Source organism: Tiliqua scincoides, chromosome 3 (genome assembly GCF_035046505.1).
Source record: "Tiliqua scincoides isolate rTilSci1 chromosome 3, rTilSci1.hap2, whole genome shotgun sequence".
NCBI classification, from domain to species: Eukaryota; Metazoa; Chordata; class Lepidosauria; order Squamata; family Scincidae; genus Tiliqua; species Tiliqua scincoides.
Window position 1 is genome coordinate 111,188,861 of NC_089823.1, and position 16,354 is coordinate 111,205,214.

General features: G+C 44.4%; 1 protein-coding gene across 2 annotated transcripts in view; it reads left to right on the forward strand.

Annotated features, from left to right (window-relative positions):
- The window catches only part of GPC6 (glypican 6), an 853,410-nt gene that overhangs the window by 267,634 nt on the left and 569,422 nt on the right, over nucleotides 1-16,354 (forward strand). The gene's annotated exons all lie outside the window — the stretch shown is intronic.

Here is a 16,354-nt window from a genome sequence, read left to right on the forward strand (position 1 = left end):
TTTCACTTGATATTTAATGCCTCTTTCCTCTAATGTAAAATGGATGTCTGACTGAATGGTTAAGTTTCCATTTGCAGAAAAAGAAAAAAAAAATTAAAAGAAAAACCCTAAGAGCTTGATTGCAGCAAAGTTCTTGCTGCTGGGTATAGCATGCTTTTCTAGTTGGTATACCACTGCTGTTTCATATGGAGTGAAATATGAGATTTGGGGCCAGAGCCCTTGTTACCATTTCTACAGTTGTGCCACCAACAAGATCCTGTGGTCATATCTGACTTGTAGCATTTATTTTTCACCATCAGCAACATTTCACAATTGTTAGGTGGTTTTCCTTGGCAACCCACAATAGTGCTCATCCCCACACCAGTCTTCCTTATCTGTACATGTCCCTCTCTTGCTCCAGGGCAGGAGCGGTTAGTGAGAAGAAGTCATTGAATGCCTTGGCCAAATGCAACCAACACACTCTAGAGCAGAAGAAGAAACATGGGGCTCAGCTGTTTGGCCATACTTGGCCAAGGTGTCCAACAACCCTCCCCCAACATGCTTTTCTCTCCTGCTCACTATATGAACAGCTGTTTAAGCTGGCTCAGCTTATTGGTCATTCTAGCCCAGAACAGCACCATTGACCTGTGCCACATCTGCTGTTTTCCAAACACTGTAGGTCTTAGCATTGCAAATCAGTCCTGGAAGTAAGTCTCACCTTGATATCAGTGGGCTTTCTAATGTTTCCTGAGGGTCCAATCCTATCCAAATTTCCAGTGCCAATGCAGCCATAATGCAGCCCCAAAGTAAGGGAACAAGGATTTCCTTATCTTTAGGAGGCCTCCATTACTGCCCTCCTACTGCAGGATGCAGCGCATGCCCCTTCGGCATGCTGCATCTGCACTGGAAAGTTGGATAGGACTGGGCCCTGAGTTAAAAGTTGCCTCTGTAGGCTTTTACAGACTATGAGCTCTTTGGGGCAGGGACCTGTCTTTTCACTACATAAAAGAGTCGTTCATATAGATGGTATAAAAATAATAATATGGTACAACTTGTATCTGTCTTGGTCCATACTTGCCTTCAATTTAAAGCCAAAATGCAAAGGCCAAATGAAGCTGGTATGTAAGGAACACCAAAATCTTTTGTGATATATGTAAAATATTAGTGTGAAAAACAGAGGTGCTGCAGCCCTGTTTCTGCTTTTCATTATGTCCCAGAGAGAGTACATACAGAGTTGCCGCAGTGCTGTGTTATTCCCTTTGCAGATTTGTTCAAGGTTAAAGGGCTAAGGCCAGATGACCAGAAGGCAGGTATATGCAATACCCCCTAGATCAGTGGTTCTCAAACCTTGAGGGGGCTTTACTCCCTCAGTAAATCTTTGCAAGGGATGGGACAAGGGCAGGGAAGTGATCCCCAGGATCGCGTCCCTAAGGGTGGGTGAAGAGGGATGCTTTCACTTACTTGAGTCCCTGTGGAACAGGAACTGCTTTGTGATCGCTCCATTTCAAGATTCCGAGCCTCCGGGAGCCCTGTGGAGGGCAGCGCTGGGTTCCCTGCACCTCCTGCAGTCTCCAGTAGCCCGCATTGGGACTCAGGTAAATGAAAGCACCCCCCTTTGACCCCCTTAGGAACACGATCCTGGGAATCACTTCCCTGCCTCTCCTCTTCCCCCGCTCCTTAAAGGGACAGGGGAAGTGTTACATGAATTGGTGGGTCGCGACCTACCAGTTTGAGAACCACTGTCCTAGATGGTAGCAGCTGATTGCAAGATAAGGAGCAACTCCTTCCAGGAGTGGACAAACCATGCCCATTTTCATGGTCTTACTCAAAGTAGCTTAAAATATATTATTCTCCCAGTATAGTCATAATGCTATCATCTTATTATCACCAATTCCCCTGCATTGTAGCTTTGCCGAGCAGCTGTTTTGCAGCCCAGCCGATTTCTTTTTTAAGTATTGCTCTATCAGCAGCTGAAACCAACCCCACCAGAAGGGACTTTGCCGTGAATGTTAATGAGCAGCCAATATCTGTTCAGTGACATTTCTTAACTAATCCTCAGAATCACTATAGGCACATTGCAGTGAGGTTTTTATTTATGTACAGAATTTGGATTTTTTTTTTAAAGAAAAAAATTAAAAGAAAGCTAGTTTTAATCTTTCTTTCAAGACATTTCTGTCCTTTTTACACATGTAATCAAAGTGGTGTGCAGCTATCAAATATTAAAACATTACATCTAAAAATACAACAGTAGAAACACTTGGCAGCACTGAAACCAATATGAAGCAATTTAGAACAGCAAAAATCCAAGACCCAGACTTTGTTAGAGCAAAAATAAAAAAAAAAGTTTAAGACCCATTTAAAAGTGGGGGGGGGGAGAGAGAGAGAGAGGGCTTGCTGGATCACCCCAGGAATGTGTTTCTATAACTTGGATAATACCACAAGAAGGTGATATTGTACACACCATTCAAATAACTGGTAAGAAGACCAGGAAAAAAAAGACCTCAGATGTCCAGAACCTGGGCAAGTTGGGCTAGAGGTCTTCAAGATGAGACTGTTTCCAGTTTTATTCTACAGTAGTGTGTGGAAAATACTCTCCATTAAGTGACTTCTTCACCAAAGCAGCTGGCTTTTCATTGTATCAAAGACCAGCCAAATAACATAGCTGTATATAAGGCTTTGAAAATGCATGCAGATGTTGCTGCTACAAACCTATCTGAATAAAGAAGACAGGGGGCCTAGCCTCCATATTACTTGAAAAACAACTATAAATGGAATCATCAGCAAGCCTGCATGGTTTTTCATCAGGGAGATAATGGAAGCTACATATCCTCTTCCAGTGGATTGAGGGCCCAATCCTGTCCAACTTTCCAGTGCTGATGCAAGGCTGTTGAAGTGTTGGTGCATGCCAATGGGGTGTGCTCTGCATCCTGAGGTGTGGGATGGTTGTGGAGGCCTCCTCAAGCTAAGAGAATGTTGGTTCACTTATCTTGGGACTGTTATCCTGCACATGCCCGATCTCGTCTGATCTCAGAAGCTAAGCAGGGTCAGGCCTGGTTAGTACTTGCATGGGAAACCGTCTGGGAATACCGGGTACTGTAGGCTTATACCAGGGGTGCTCACACTTTTTTGGCTCGAGAGCTACTTTGAAACCCAGCAAGGCCCGGAGATTTACCAGAGTTTTTTTTACAATGTTCGCACCATCATAACATATAACATTTATGTGTACAATGTATGTTGGTGTACCTTGAGCCCCACTGAGTATAACAGGACTTACTCCTGAGTAGACATGCCTAGGATTAGGCTGTGAGGCTGCAATCCTAGCCACACTTACCTGGGAGTAAGCCCCATTGAGTACAATGGGCCTTACTCCCGGCGTTTCCTCCCAGAGGCACCTGAAGGGGGGGGGTCGGCACTCCACGATCTACTCATTTTGCCTCGCGATCTACCGGTAGATCGCGATCCACCTATTGAGCACCCCTGGCTTATACCATAGTCTTTCGGGACTGAAGGTTGCCAACCAACCATTGCAGCTGCATCGGTGCTGGAAAGTTGAATAGGATTGGGCCCTGAATGTCTTACTTGAGGCATTCAGGGAGGAGGAAACATCTACCAATACCATGTATCTACCTAATGAAGGTGTGAGGCAGTCTTGAGTCACACTGGATGGTTTGCATATGCTTTCATTTAAGTTGTTTTCAGGAATCATTCATCTTGCTTCCTGTATCTAGATATCAAGGAAGGGAGAGATGGGCTTGAGATGCGCTGAATATCTTTTTAAATATCACCATCCAATTTTTATGCATCTTTGGGTCTCCTACAGTTTGATGTAGCCCCCCTCCTCCTTTGTTCTTTGTTCACAATAAGAATGAACATTGCAATGCAACATGTTGTTCTGCAAATGAAAGACACAGTCAATTCTGTTGGCCTTTGCATAACTTGATAGCTAGAGGTACTTCTTTAGCAGGCACTGGTGTCTAGTTCTAAAATTTGGACTGCAGGTACTTGTGCCACAGTGGAGGCTAAAACCAGAGGCGAACTATTTTGTAAGTCTTGAATCTCCTTAGAGAAGGGGAACCATTATTTATACATGGAGTTTCTCTGGGTTGGTTCAAATGTCACCCATTCATGTGAAAGGAAAAGGATGTGTATGACAGCAAATTACACAGCATTGTTTTTTAACTAATACTTTATTACACTTTATATTGTTGTTGCTCGGCTTTGGAGCTTGCCCTGAGTCTATGGGTATTTGTTACCCTGGAATAACAATAAACAGAAATATAGGTATCTTACACAAGTGTGAATTTCAGTGATTATAGATGTTATGGAAGGGATTTCAAGGCTTTTTATTAGTTCCTGCTTGCCATGTGAGTGCTTCTAATGGTGTCATCATAGTCAGGTGTCTCAAATTTCAGCTTTGCAAGAATTTATTGCCATTCATTCCCCAAATTTTATACCATCTGTGGTCTCAAGCCTATAGACAGAGTCACATTAGAGAGAGAGAGGTAGAGAGAGAGAGAGAGGGAGGGAGGCAGTAAAAGCCTCATAACACTTGTTTGATTTACAGTACCTTGATCTTTTCTCATACAAATACCCAAATGACATAAACAAAACATCTCTTTTCCAGGGAAAGAACAATAAGATAATGCCTCCCACCCGTTTGGATATATGTGAAAATAAAGGCTTCCTTTAGAGAGAAGTAGCAAGGAACATTTTTCATCATAGCAAAACAGACCTGCTCAGCATTGTTTCCCACCAGGTTGAAAGCAGCACCCCAGCTATGTGTTGATTTAACAGTTTCCAATTCCACCTTTCCATCACTTCTATACCAAGTATTCGAGGCAGCTTAAACACATGCTTTGAATAAAATTGAGTTCAGTACGTATGAGCTTTCACATGACTATTTTCCACCCTAAAACAAGCCAATAGATTCTCTCACCTTATCCCTGATATTTACTCTGGTCAGCCCCACCAGTGGACCAGTCCCCTGTCCCCATCCTCATCCCCCCCCCCCAGCTCAGCATTTTCTTCCATTATAGCAAAAGAGCAAACCACCTCCAGAAGCTCCCACCCTCCTAGGTCAATCTGGGCACAAAGCAGGCAGGAGTCTTCATACCACATGATTCTTCTCACACGCAGATCATTTGATGGCAATTATTGATGTATCATGTGACTTTTCAGGTGCTTGACAGCTCTTCTATTTATAAATCCTGGATAGACAACAAAAATAGGAGGCTTATAGATTGCTTGATGTGTTGCAACATAATACATAGATGATGTTTAGTTGCAGAGTTTAGAATCTAAAGACGCCATCCTATCCTGTGCTGGAACAGGCAAACCAAGAGGCTTGCACTGTATCCAGCGCAGGATAGGGTCCCAAAGTGGCTCAGCCAGAGGTAAGGGGAAACATTTCCCCTTACCTCTGGGTAAGACACTCTGGCCCCTTTGGGTCTTCTCTGAGAGGTGGCACAAGTCCGAGGAGAGCAGAGTGACTTGAATCTGCTCCGAGGATCCCAGGATAGCTGCAGGATCCCAGCCCCACTTCCCGCTCCCCACCCGCCCACCCCCAGGGCCGCCCACTGCCCACCCTCCCCCCGCCCACCCCGGGAGCTGCCCACCCTCCCCTGCCCCAAAACCTCCTGCCTCCTTCCCGCCCACCCCAGAGTCTTGCATCAGCTGAGCTCACACAGCCTCTGTCAGTGTGGAAGCTTATTCCAGCCTCCGCAGGCTGGCGTGCCTCTGCGTGCTGGCCTTGCTGACTCCCTAGGAGGTGCAAACATGCCTCATGGCACATTTGCAACCCTCCTGGGCCAGTGCAAGTGACTTGCGTTGGCCCAAGTGCCTTCTAGGATTGCACTGTAAAAGTTGGTGGAAATAACTTAAGAGTACCCTCAGGTAGCTGCCAAGGGCACAGTGCCCCAGGAAGGTCCACTGCTGATGCCCGCCTTGGTTTCCCATGGAAGGACTGGACCCAGCTGATGGATGGAAGGAGTCCCTCTTCTTAACTTGGCAGTGTAGTGGGCTTTTATTGCATTTGTGACTGCAGTAATAGAATCAGAAATCATGTTCTATCCAATGGCTTGTTGTACTTGCCACTTTTTCCAAGAATGCACCTTATTGCTGCTGCATCTCACTGTTCTGTGCCTGGCAGTATTATAGAGATGGGGATTTTGGTGTCTATCTGTAGGTAAGCAAAATTCAGTAGGTGAAATGTAGTCAGTACTGATCCCTAGAGGTTGTCTGGTTCAGGGAGGTTGATGATCACTTGGGCTTTGATTGTAAAGTCAACCTCAAAGTTTTTCTGGGTTTGAAGAGGCTGGGCTTTCCAGTTTCCTTGACATCCTCAGGGATGCCAAAGAGAAGCCCAGACCATCAACTGATGGTTTGCAGCTTTGAGTCAGGGTGGGAATATACAGTGCTGCCTACTCTAGGTTAGATGCCCATATAAAGGGAGAGGAGTTTTGAGGCAAGGCTCCCTGCAGGGTCATTCAGGTACAGATGTGGGTACTTCTGCCTAACAATGGACTGCATATATGATAGTGGTCAAAGCACTACAAAAATGCTGTTAATGAGTCACACATCCCTATTGCTGAAGACAAACACAGGACAAAGGAGAGTACTGTTGGGAGTGGTACAAGTTTGTGTGCAGCATAATGATAGCAGGTGTCTTCTGGACTTATGTGTGATTGGGCAAGGTGGACCTGCACTGTGGAGATGTCACAAAGCAGCACTGTTCATGATAATATTTATCCTACAGTGGATACCAAGTTGGATCTCTTAGAAAAGGAAGGCATAGTAACCAAGGTAGTCTGGTGTGAGTAGGCAATTCATATTGTTCTAGTTATTAAAAGGGGAGCTGTTGGGCGCTGTGGAGATGTCAAGTTATCATAAACCCTGTTTTGCGTATATTGATGACTTATACTGTATTTACAACCAGGAGAGAAATGGTTCAACAATATTGATTTGTCTCAGGCTTACTAGCACATGGAAGTAGAAAAGGATTCTGAGGCATGCCTCCCCAGCAACACTGCAAAAGGGTTGTGCCAATTTAACAGTCTAGTGTTTGGTATTACATCAGCTCCAGCTACCTGGCAAGGGGCGATGGATCAGGTTTTTCAGGGTATCTCAAGAACACAGTGCTAAGTGGATGACGTTATTATGACAGGAAAAGTGATGAAGAACCTTTGAAAATCCAGCAAATGGTACTGAAATGCTTACAAGAGTATGGACCATGAGCGAACAGTGCAAGATGTGAATTTTTAAAGGAATCAATAAAACACTGTGGGCGCATTATAGATGCACAAGGCTTATGTCAGTCAACATAAGTTTCAGAGAAAATAAATGCAGTGCTGGAAACTCACAGCCCAAGGATGTTTCTCAACTTGAATCACGTCTTGGGTTAGTTAACTGATATAACCGATTTATGCCCACCATGGCAACTGTATTGCATCCCCCAAACTGTTTGTTACATAAAAGTCAAAATGGGCTTAGTTACAGAACTGTGAAGAAGTCTGCCACTTAGTAATTACTTCATTTTTCTTTTTCTTTTTTCCACTGTCTTTTCTGCTACCCCTGTCACTTCCTGGCTTGTGGTGTTGCTTCCAGTTTAATTCATGCTTCATTTCCCTCTGTGGATGACGAATAAAACGTCTCTTTCAAATGGGCATCTATCATTCATCTGGCTCAAATGCTTTGAGATATTCTTTTAACATGGATAATTAAAGTACTGATTGTCATAATCTGTGTTCTCCTGTTGCCACAGATCTTTTGAAACCAACATTCTGTATTCATTACAGCAAAACAACCATAGATCACAGAACTCAAAGTTTATCGCCAATTAATGTAGCCATGTTGTTAGGGAGAGCTGGCACTATTATCACTTATCAGTATTTCAATTCACAGACCTTTTTCAGATCTCCATAAAAATGTTCTATGATTTGTTGTTGTGGTTGTTAAATTTAACTGTGTGTTACTGTTTATGCCTTTGGTTATCCAATCCAAGCTGTCTCTTTTATTCCCAGTGTTAGTGTGTCAGCCCTGTTGGATTGTCATTTTGGGACTGTTTATATGATGACCCTTTATCCTTCGAGAATCTAAAATTATTCTGTTAAAGCCTAATGAAGAGATATCATGTTTCTAATCTTCTGCCTGTAGTAGGAATATCAAGAGCTTTGTTCCCCTTCTTCTTCATATATTCCCCAATTCTTGCTCTTTTCTTGAGGTTAAGTGCCCCATGATCACCTATATCAAAACTGAACAATTATAACGTGCTCCATGCAGGGCTGCCCTGGAAAAATATTTGGAAACTACTGTTGGCCAAAATGCTGTGGCCAGATTGTTGCTGGGAGCTCAGTGTAGGGGCCAGGTGACACCTTTGTTTTTCAATCAGCATTGGCTCCTGGTTCTGTTTTTGGCACAATTCAAGGTGTTGGTCATTACCTTTAAAGCCCTAAATAGTTTGGGGCCATGATGCCTTCCATATGAGCCTGTCTGAGCATTAAGATCTTCAGTTGGGCAACTTACAGCCCAGTCCTTACAGTGCACTGAAATGGATCCTGTGGGCACCAGGCTAGCACCGGGAATTTCCTCGGGTTAAGGGAGTGTTTGCTCCCTTACCTTATGTAATGCAGCCATGGCGTCAATGGGTCTCCTAGGATCTTTGCGCGCTTTTGAGTGGGAGCACTCCAAAGGAGGCCCGTATCGGGCTGCCTGCGTTGGGAGAGAGGTTAGGATACTGCCATCTCCACCCCCTTCCCGGGTCCAGTCCTTTCCTCCCCCCACCCTCCCTCTGCCCTGTTCTGCCCACTCCCTGCCCCTCCACCCCAAGATGTCTTATCACCTACTGGTTGGCCATTCATGCGGCGCTGAGGCCCCTTCTCCCCAGGTACTGGGTGCTGTGTGCTGCGGACATGCCTTACGGCACATTAACAACATCCAGCGCAGGTGCTAGGTCTCAGCTCTAGTGCTAGGCCTGGTTTAGGACTGGGCCCTTAGTCAGCGGTTAGTCTGGCAGTGATCTGTAACAGACTCTGTTCTCCTGTTGTACTCTCATGCAAGCATGTTCTTCTCCAGTTCTGTGAAGGCTTGTGAAAATCTGTTTTTGTTTGGACAGGCCTTTGATTGTTGACTGGGTGTTTTTCTGTTTTAGTGGTACTGTTTGTGCTGCTGCTGTGTCATATGACTTTATGATTCTTGGTTTTATTGTTGTATACCATCTTAATTATGCTAATAATATTAAGAATATTTATATACGTCTTTTAAACAAAGAAGTTCACAAAGTGGTTTACAGACAAAAAATCAAATTATTTAATAATGATGAGGATGATGTCTATATCAACATTAGTGCTAGGCATACTAAAATTTGCAAACCTGCGTTCCCCATTGTTGCAAATTCTGGTTTAGACCTAGCCGCAGCTTGTGTTAACAACATGTGAAACCTGAACATCATCTTTAGCTTTGAAATGGGACAAGTGGGGCAAATCACATATGAGATGGGAAGAGGCAGAGGAGGGCAGAAAGAGGAAGGACTACATGACCCACATGTCTTGTGCTGACAAGAGCTGGATTGTGATTAGGAGAGCAGGACCATTGCAAGCAATGAATCATGACATAGTACAGTATATTGGTACTATGCAAGGACAGAATCAGCACTACATTTGCATAATCAGCCAACAGAATTGTATGGTATCTATTTTGCTTTGTTTCCTTGGCAGAGGAAGATATGAGGATGAGTACTGGTATAGTGTAGATCCTTTACATTTCAGAAGCTTTATATATTGAACAATCTAAAAGAGAACTGACTAATAAAATTATTTATCAGTATTAAACAGTGGTTTATCTATGGTATTGCACCAATGAGTAAACAGATAAAAAATCTTTTATTTTAAAGCCAAATTTCTCTTGATGAATCCGGCCACAAAAGTAGTTTGATGGTCAGTACTAGGCTCTCGTTTTTGTTCTGAGCTGACATCTTCAGTCTTTGATCTCAGTATATTGATGGGATTCAGTGTGTCATCTCAGAGGTTTTCCCTGTGAAATATTTGTGGACCGCATACGAAAATAAATACTCCCATGTCCTTTACAAAGCTACTGCTGGCAGATAGCTTATTAGTTGGAATGACTGATTTATACTTTGCCCTTTTCCATTCAGTGTGTAATCTATTTGTTTTATGTCTTTGGTACATGGTGCTGTTTATCTCAGAATGGTGGAAGTGACCATTTGCTAGCTTTTAAAGGGACATATTTTAAACACCCTGGTGATGAGGCTTTGCATAGTTGTCCCAGTTTACAATTAATACAAAATGTTCCTTTGTGTACATCACTGCTTGTCACAACAGTGTGGACAAAAAAAAATGTAGAAATAATTTTAAGATGGAAAATCACATTTCCAGATCAGAACTTGTTAGTGAATGTTGAATGTATTGATAGGCGTATCTGAAATTGCTTATTCTGAACAAAATGGATTTTGTAAATTGCTTCAGGCTATAGGTGGTGTTGGGTATGTGGGTTCTTTTGAATGAATGAATGAATAAACCTTTATTAGGCATAGAGGGTTCTTTTGTTTTTATGGTACTGGCATACATATTCTCAAATATATACACAATCCTTTCCATTTTGTTGAAGAGATGGGTGTGTTGGACATTCTCCCCCAACCATAACAAAGTAAGGTTTTCACTGATATAGTTTTATCAAGTGAAGTGAACTTCAGGTATTCTAAGCATTTCACAAGTGCTTTAAGATATAATATGTTAATGTCAATTTATCTGAGGGTGCAATCCTAACCAACTTTCCAGCACTGACTTAGCTGCAATGCAGCCCCCAAGGTAAGGCAACAAACATATCCTTAGCTTGAAGAGGCCCCCTTGACTACCTCCCCACTGCAGGATGCAGTGCACACCACATTGGCACAGCTATGTCAGTGCTTGTAAGTTGGTTAGGATTGCACCCTGATACAACATCTGTCTACATAGGTAGAGATATATCAGTCACCTGTGTTGATCACTCCCCCCCCCTCTAAAATGGAACTCTCTGTGGCACTAGGGTATGTAAACAGAAACTATCAGTTTCAGGGCTTCAAACGTGTCGTATCCTGATGGCCACAGCTTGTGGGGACAGAAGCCAGACAGATATGAACAGGAGGTACAGTGACATCTATTGCAAAGCTAGTGGAAGTTTGGTCAGAGATCTACCTCATAGAGATAGCAAGAGGCAAAGGCAATGAATCCATCAAATACAAGATCTGAAACACTGCAGACAGTTCACAGGCAAACAACTTGTTCTGACAACCTCCAGAGTAATGGCACGTGGAGTGCTTCATCGGTAGCCATTTTGGGAGCCCTGCTGCAGGAGATGGCAGCACTCCCTGACCATCATTGGACTACGCAGCACCTGTTGAGGCAGGTAAGGCAGGTGGAAAGAGTGAGTCTTCTCAGAAAAAAAGGGAATTTTTCTCTGCAGCAGCCAGAGATCTGGTGCAGGTCTGAGGAGAACCATTGCAGGGCAAGAGCTTTTGGAGAAGTAAGGGGTAATTCCCTTTCCTTTCCAAAGCCTCCCAATTCCCCTCCCCCGCTGAATCTGGCATCTGCTATCACCACAGGATCCACCCCCTCATGCATCCTCTTCTTACCACCCCGTCCCCACCCTATTTTGCCCCTGTCCTGCCTTACCTTCCCCAGCAGGTGCTGCGTAGTCCAATGATGGTCAGGGAGCGCTACCACCTCCTGCAGCAGTGTTCCCAAAATGGCTACGGATGAAGCACTTCTCTTGGTGAAGCGTGATCACTCTACTTTCAGTTTATGGAGGCTGGGGAGCCCTGCAGACACTTGCGCAGGGCTCCCTGCATCCCCAGGGAGGGCTGTAGCTAGGGGGTCCAGGTGGGCTTTGCCCCCCCTGAGCCAGGAGTTTGCCCCCCCCCAGCATTTTTTCCAGACTTGTCATGTAAATGTGGTTGAATGTCCTCCAATTTAGCTCCTGTTCCTTGAGAGCTCAGCCCCTCCCTGCAGGCAGCCTCCTCCAATTGGCTCAGGCTGCTGTTGCTCAGTAACTCACCTTAGCAGCCAACCATAGCAATCTGCTGATAGTGACAGGACACCAGAGAGGCAGGCATGAAAAAGCCTGGAGGGAATGTGCTCAGTGCCTTCCATTTCCCTCCTGGGAGCTGAGTGACTGTGCAGGCACTTGCCAGGATTCTGGAGGCTGCTGCTGACTCTGGTGTCATTTGGGGGTGAGCAGGGAGGCGATTTTGGATGCACCATTTTGGCTGTTTGGGCCAGGAAGGGCCTTTCTTGGGGGGGGGGGAGAGGAAGCCATGGGTCTGGAAATCTGAGATTTTAGATGGACCTTTTTCTGCTGTTTTGGCCTGTCCTCTTTCTGTCTAGCCTGGCTTCATTTGGGGGTGATTTGATGCCCTTTTTGCAACTTTTTTTGTGCACAGGAGAAAAGAAGGCTTGGTACTTCTGGCAGGGATGGGGGCGAGAGAGAGAGAGAGTATAAAACAGGGTCCTGGAGGGCTCCTTGGAAGTTATGACCTCTGGTCACCCTGCCCCCATCCAGAGCACATGGAGAGCGGGGCTGGTCAAGAGAAGCTACATGGAAGTTTGGGAGATATTTCTACTTGTACTGGCAGAGGGGGTAGGGAGGCTGCCATTCTACTGTGGAACATGCTAATTAATTACTAAGAAGGTATTGCTGCCGGGGACAGAGAGAAATGTTTCTGTTTGGAGAAATCATGGTGGAGTTTTTGCTTTTCAGGCATATTTTAAAAATTAATGGCTGCTGTTTGGGGCTGGGGAGACCTTTTTCTGGTGAAGAAAGCATGGAAAACACTTGAGCTAAAGAGAATCAAGAACTTAAGTGTGGAAAAGGTTCTAAGCAGGGGCGAATCCAGGGGAGGCCATGGGTGCATACCTCCCCAATTGTTCTGCCAGCAGGAAAGGGCACCCACTGGGATGGAGAGCAAAATCGGGTGTCAGGGAAACACCCACTGGGTGGGTGCCAAGGAGATTGGTTGGAATGGGAGCCCAGGTCTTCCCACCCAACAAATAGCCACAGAGACTATAAGCTTAATTTGGAACCCAGGTCTACCCAAGCAGGTAGACCTGGGCTCCAAGTCCAGCAAATAGCCACAGAGGCCTCAGGGAGGACATGATTGAGACATACAAAATTATGCAGGGTTTGGATGGAGTGGATAGAGAGAGATACTCTTTTCCCTGTCACATAACACCAGAACCAGGGAACATCTACTAAAATTGAGTGTTGAGAGAGTTAGGACAGATAAAAGAAAATATTTCTTTACCCAGCTTGTTAATTAGTCTGTGGAACTCCATGCCATAGGAAGTGGTGATGGCATCTTACCTAAATGACTTTAAGAGGGGATTGGACAAATTTCTGGAGGAAAAGTCCATCATGGATTATGAGTCATGATAGGTATGTGCAAGCTCCTGATTTTAGAAGCAGACTACCTCGGAATGCCAGATGCAGGGGAGGGCACCAGGACACAGGTTTTGTTGTGCTGTCTTTTGTGCTCCCTGATGGGCTACTGTGAGATACAGGAAACTGGACTAGATGGGCCTTTGGCCTGATCCAGCAGGACTCTTCCTATGTTCTTATGTAGGCTGTAAGCTCAATCAGGAGCCCAGGTCTACCCAAGCAGGTAAACCTGGACTCCAAGTCCAAGTGGGAGCCCAGCTCTACCTGCCCAGCAAATAGCCACAGAGGCTATAAACTCAATCTGGAACCCAGGTATACCCAGCAGGTAGACCTGGGTTCCAAGTCCAGATGGGAGCCCAGGTCTACACAGCAAGTAGAAGTCCAGGCGGGAGCCCAGGTCTACCCACCCAGCAAATAGCCACAGAGGCTATAAGTGGTCTACCTGGTTGGTAGACCTGAAGCCCAGATCTATCCGCCTGGTTGACCTGGGCTCTGAAGGTAGTGCTCATGGCCCCCCCCTATACAAACACTGGATCCACCCCTGATTCTAAGGAGATTCAACTCTCAGAAAGATAAGAAAATTCAACTCTACTAGGTATATTCAATAATTCGAATCTTCTGTACTTTGCTTTTTAAAAGTAATGAATATTGTAAAAAACTAATGTTCCAATGGCATTACTGTATTTGACTTGCATATCTTTCCTCTTGCTTTTATGTAAATAAATTTTATTTTAGCATGTATCAATGTATCAGCGATGTGTCATCGGCTAATGAAAGGCTTTCAATACAAGCAAATATTACCTGCATCACAGTGATGTTTTATTTTTGTAGGGATGCAAACCTGTGTATTGTGCTGGTGTATAAAATGAAAGGATATGTTGCATGTTATTTCTATGTAGACAAATACATTTTACATTGCATACAGAGATGCATTGATTCTATGCAAATTATTGTTACATTTCTTTACAGATAATGAATGTGTGTTTCAATAACCCCCCCAAAAAATTTCTCTTCATGAAATTTGGGGGAGTTACGGGTCTTTGATGTTTCTCTGCACTTATCCCTTCATTTTGCACACCAGTATAGATACCCAACATAATTGCCCCCCCCCCTGAAAAAATAGTTGCCCCCCATCTCTAGAAGCCTGGCTAAGGGCCTACCCCCAGAACACTGCTGCAGGGACTGGCAAGTAAATGCCAGTCCCTGCTGCCCCCTGAGCAACACAATCCTTGGGGATCACATCGCTGCCTCCCTCCCGCCCCTGCCCCTTAAGGGGTCGGAGGCCAGGACCCTCTGGTTGGGGTGTCTCCGTGCCCCACTTTGAGAAGCCTTGCACCAGTGGGTTAAAGCTTATGAATGGGCAAGTTTATCATTTGACAAACGCTAAATATCACATTGCCTGATTGTCTGTATTGACCCACACCTTATGTTTCTGATATTAATATACCAAAATAAAAATCAATATTTGGAGTATGTTACTGACACAGGACAACACACCTTACAAATGCATCATTTTCAAGCATTCATCAAATCCCAGATGCCTCTGTCAGGTTGAATGCTTCTGTGAAATAACAAAATTATCTGTTTTGAGGCTAACATTTGATCATCACAAACTGGAAGACCACAAACCTTCAAACTAACTGAAATGACATATTGAGAAATAAAAAGGGAGAGCTGTAATAAACCTTAATCCTTGGAATGGTTTTTTTGCTGGACCCTTAATAGCTCTCCTGGAAACCTTTTAATTTATACAGTGCTGCATCAATATTCTTTCGTTTTGACTGTATGATGTAAAGTAGCCATCCACTGTCAACATGTGGCAATGAAATTGTGCAGCATTGACCAAGCTGAGCATGCAAAGAAGAAAAAGAATAGTTTGGAATTCTACTCATTCAGAGTCTGGCTAAATGGATGTTTATATATCTTGCCTACAGTTCCAGTGGGACTCCCTGGAGCCCCGCTGCCATTTGCACTGCCTCCCCTGAACCCCGCCAGAGCACAACAGAGGTGGAAAATTTTGGGCAGCCCATTGGTTGCCTGATAGGCTGCCCAATTTTGGCCAGCCTTTGGTGCACGACTACTTACCAGCTGGTTCAGCATGCCAGAGTTCCATGCTGTTTTTTAAGCCCCACCCACCCTGTGCTCGGTCTGAGATTAGCTGATTACCCTTTATGGGGACCTGGTAGGAATTTTTGCTGCTAACCTGATTGGCCTTGGTTGGCAGTTTTTTCATCTACTCCAGACTGGCATTTAGGGTCGGTTTTTTTTTTTGTTGAGGAGTTTGTTAATGTTGTTTTGGGTAGGTGGTGTGCTGATTGGATAGTCAGGAATGGGGGCTGGTGTAAATGCTAAGCAATGTCAGGAAGTGAGAGGACTACTTTGACAACATTTGTCCAGGATGGTGAGGTTGGCTGGCAAGCCCCCTGCCTGGTTTAAGCAAAAGCCAAAACAGAGCTTTGCCTGTGCAGGTTGGTGATGTCTGGCTGCCTTGACCCTTTGGGGTTGGCAAGGATAGGCTAACTCAGTCTTGGATTGGGTGATGCCTTGCGTCAGGATGTGACACCCATTTGGGTCTCAGGGTGGTAGACAGCTAGTGCCGTTTCCCCTACAATTAGTGCCAGCACACTAGGGCTTTTTCTTAGTTTTTCCCTGTTGCAGGTTTCTGATTATACTTAATAAAAATTATTAACTCAAGCCTCTGTCTTGCACACTCTTTGGAGGGGTGCAGGTGTAATCCAGAATTCTACATGCATTCCAAAATTTTCTATAGGAGTATTGACCTCTCCATTCAATTCAACAGATTGTTAGACAGCTGAGCTAGATATAATGTTTTATAAAATTATTGGTACTATTTGAAAGAGGAAGAGACAAAAGAGTGTGCATTTTTGTCCGACTAAGCATGGTTTTTATGTGATTAATCTTTTTTCTTCTCATAAATTGTAAATTAACT